Below are 3,260 nucleotides of genomic sequence, written 5' to 3'. Positions count from 1 at the left end.
TGAAGCTCAATGGCTTTATTCCTGGGAGACCTTGCAGTTCCTCCTTCAGAGTACTGTTGATTGGTTTGGAAGTTCTGAATTAGGTAAAATGATTTCCAAGCCCTCAAGAATTTGGAAAAGGTAAGTTAGAAGAGTGAGATAAGTTAGTTATCAGTACAAAAACACTGAAGGGGCCCAGGTCCTATTCAAAACAGATTTGAGACCCATACCAGTGTGGCTGCTGGCATTGTTTAGTACTGGGTACACAGTAGTCACAGTGCAGTGGGCCTGAGCGAGCACCAGGAGCTCATGTGACCTAAATCCTCAGGAGAGGTTAAGATATGTTCAGTAGGGTCTGTTTAAGCAGTGATATTCATAAACGCTCTTAAAGAGTCCTAACCAAGATAAATTCCGTTTGCTTCGAAGGGTTAAATGTCAGCTCTCTGAAAGGCTTAGTTATTCAGAAAGATTCTGCATGACAGAGTTCATACTGCCCTTTCCAAAGCCATTGGGCTGAGGACAGACTGAGACCACTGAAGCCGCTTGGCCCTTACAACCCACTGGATTCGATCCCCTGCTTCCTCCTCAGACATTCCCAGGTAAGTGGTTTCAAAGGTGCAAAGCCTGGAGCTGCCCAGGGTCTTCCACGACCCCTCACCTGGGAAATGTGAAGGGAGCCCCTTCTCTCTTCTCTGGTAGCAGCAGCAGCTGCAGCTTGGCCTGAGCCAGGGTGGGGTTGGGAGTTGTGAGGTGGAGGTGGAGGACGGGAGATATTCTGAGTGCCTTGGGCATTCTCCCTGGCTGGGGAGCTTAGAAAACTCCCTACCACCACCTGAACCTGTGACCCTCTGTATCTCTGCTTCCCTTTCCCTTCATAGGCTGTGCACCTAATTCCCAGTCCAGGTCAGACCTAGAGAGGCCACCCCAAGCCCTTGATCCAGGCTTTCATTCTCGAGTGGTTGGGTCCCAGGACCTTGAAATCCCAAGGGCATGAGCTGAGAGGCATGGGCCCTGCAGGGGTGCTCACTCAAGTCCATTCCCTGGCCTTTGGGGGAAGAGATCTTACCTCTCTAAGAGACCCTCCCACTCAGGAATCATTGTTTCTTTCATTCAAGGTGCCAGGAACTGTAGACCAGGGACTCTGAGCATGTGAGATTTATCTTGAACTTTGTAACTCCCTATGTCCAGTTCTGCTTTTACCTGATGTCCTTGTTTGATGAGCAAGAAAACCCTTAACATAAAAAAAAAAAAAAAGCAAGATGCTCATTTTTGGCAGCAGCTAGGAGAAAACCTGGAGTACAGCCCCCAGCAGCTTGCCATAAAGGGGGGAAACTAGAATAAGAGTAGGTGGTGGCTTTTTTTTTTTTTAAGGGCCACAGCCATGGCATATGGAGGTTCCAGGCTAGGGGTTGAATTAGAGCTGTAACTGCCAGCCACAGCCACAGCCACAGCCACAGCAATGCCGGATCTTTAACCCATTGAGCGAGGCCAGGGATCGGAAGCTGCGTCCTCTTGGATGCTAGTTATGTTCATTCCTGCTGAGCCACATCGGGAACTCTGGTGGTGGCTGTTTCAAAGGGAAAGGAGATCCAGCTGAGTTCCAGGACCTAAAGCAAGTGAAGAAATAGCAGCATAGGAGGAGTTCAGGGGCCTGTTGATAAGGGAGGTGCCCAGCTCAGGGACTGAGGAAGTGGGTCTCAGGCATATCCTTCTTTCTCTTTCCTTTTCCTTCTCCGTCCCTGCAACTATCAATTGGAACTGGCATCTCCAAAGTCCAATCATGGTGCTGACTGCCCCAGACACTTCCAGGATGACAAACGGGGTAGTTCCTGTGAGGGCTGACATAGCCCAACCTCCTGCTACCCTGGGAGTCCTCAGGCACCTCCACGCAGGGGCCTCTCCTCTAGGAAGATGCCGTTCTTAGCACCATTTGCTACCAGAGAGCAAGTACATGGATGGGTACACAGTTTTAAGACACACAGAGATCCTGCTTTCTCTAGAACAGCCTGCCATATCTAAATGGTTTGAAGGCAGCTTGAAGAGGCCAACTCAGGCAGCTGGCACTGACCAGGGCTGCCTCCCAAACTGCATTGTTTAACCACACTCTGGCAAATTTCTCCATGCCCCCGAGAAAGGCTCAGAAATTAGCTGAGAAAGCTGACTGGCCCTGAGGTGTCTGGTAGCCACACTAAGAAGACACATGCAGCAGCAACAAGTGAGTCCAGGGATCATAGACCCTTCAGCAATTAAAGAGGCTACAATTTGGTGAAGGAACACAGAACAGAGAGGCGGCAGCAGATCAGAGAACCTCTCTCATACCTAACATGCCTTCCCAAAGGAGAAAGGCGATGGAGAAAATAATGAATTAACAGGTTTAAAATGACGAAAGTGAGAAAACATGTACGGGACCAAGTTTTCCTGGAAATGCTCGTTTTTTACTTTCTGTCATCAAGTGGATTAAGTTGAACAATAGAAAAAATAAAGTTGTATTTCCTACATAGGGCTTCTTGGCTGGGGTGGGGGTATATAAGCAGAGATCAGAGTTGTTTTTTTTGTTTTTTCCTTTTTAGGGCTGTGCCTAAAACACCTAAAAATACAGAATGCCTCATGAATTTGCATATTATCCTTAAGCAGGGGCCATGCTAATCTTCTCTGTATCTTTCAAAAAAATTTTTTTTTAGGGTCGCACCTGTAGCATACGGAAGTTCCCAGGCTAGGGGTCAAAATGGAGCTGCAGCTGGCAGCCTGAGCCACAGCAACGTCAGATCCAAGCCATGTCTGCAACCTATCATGTAGCTTGTGGCAATGCCAGATCCTTAACCCACTGAACGAGGCCAGGTATCCTTATGGATACTAGTCTGGTTCAGATACTAGTCTGGTTTAGAGTTGATTCTGATTGACAGGGCTGGAGAGTGCCCAGGGCCTGGTATTTCTGGTGTGGTCCAATGACCAGCAGTCATCATCATCTGAGAAATTATGTTAGAAATTCAGTTTCAGGTCTTACCTGAGAACTTTGGAAATTGAATCTGCAGTTTAAGAAAACCCAAGGTGATTCATATGCATACTGAAGTTTGTAAACATTACTTTAAGGGATGATTCAGTTTTCAAAAAAAATTTTTTTTTTTAGTTTAACGCCACACAAAATCTTTACCTGGCAGTAAGAACAGAGCTGCTTCGTTTAATTTGGGTGGCCTGCATCCCTTCTGCTCATCACTCACAAACACCCCTTGAGGCACATCCAAGGATCTCTAGAACTCCGGGTCCAAGGGGTCTCCAGACAC

General features: G+C 47.5%; 1 non-coding gene across 1 annotated transcript; it reads right to left on the bottom strand.

Moving 5' to 3' along the window:
* Window positions 1-2,568: 2,568 nt before the first annotated feature.
* On the bottom strand, window positions 2,569-2,672 carry LOC125121668 (U6 spliceosomal RNA). The gene has a single exon (XR_007133551.1). It is a non-coding gene; the product is annotated as a U6 spliceosomal RNA (small nuclear RNA).
* Between the last annotated feature and the right edge of the window lie 588 nt (window positions 2,673-3,260).

The sequence above is a fragment of the Phacochoerus africanus genome, chromosome 2 (assembly GCF_016906955.1).
Source record: "Phacochoerus africanus isolate WHEZ1 chromosome 2, ROS_Pafr_v1, whole genome shotgun sequence".
NCBI lineage: Eukaryota > Metazoa > Chordata > Mammalia > Artiodactyla > Suidae > Phacochoerus > Phacochoerus africanus.
Note: the sequence above shows the minus strand (reverse complement) of the source record. Positions and strands in the feature narration are given on the sequence as shown.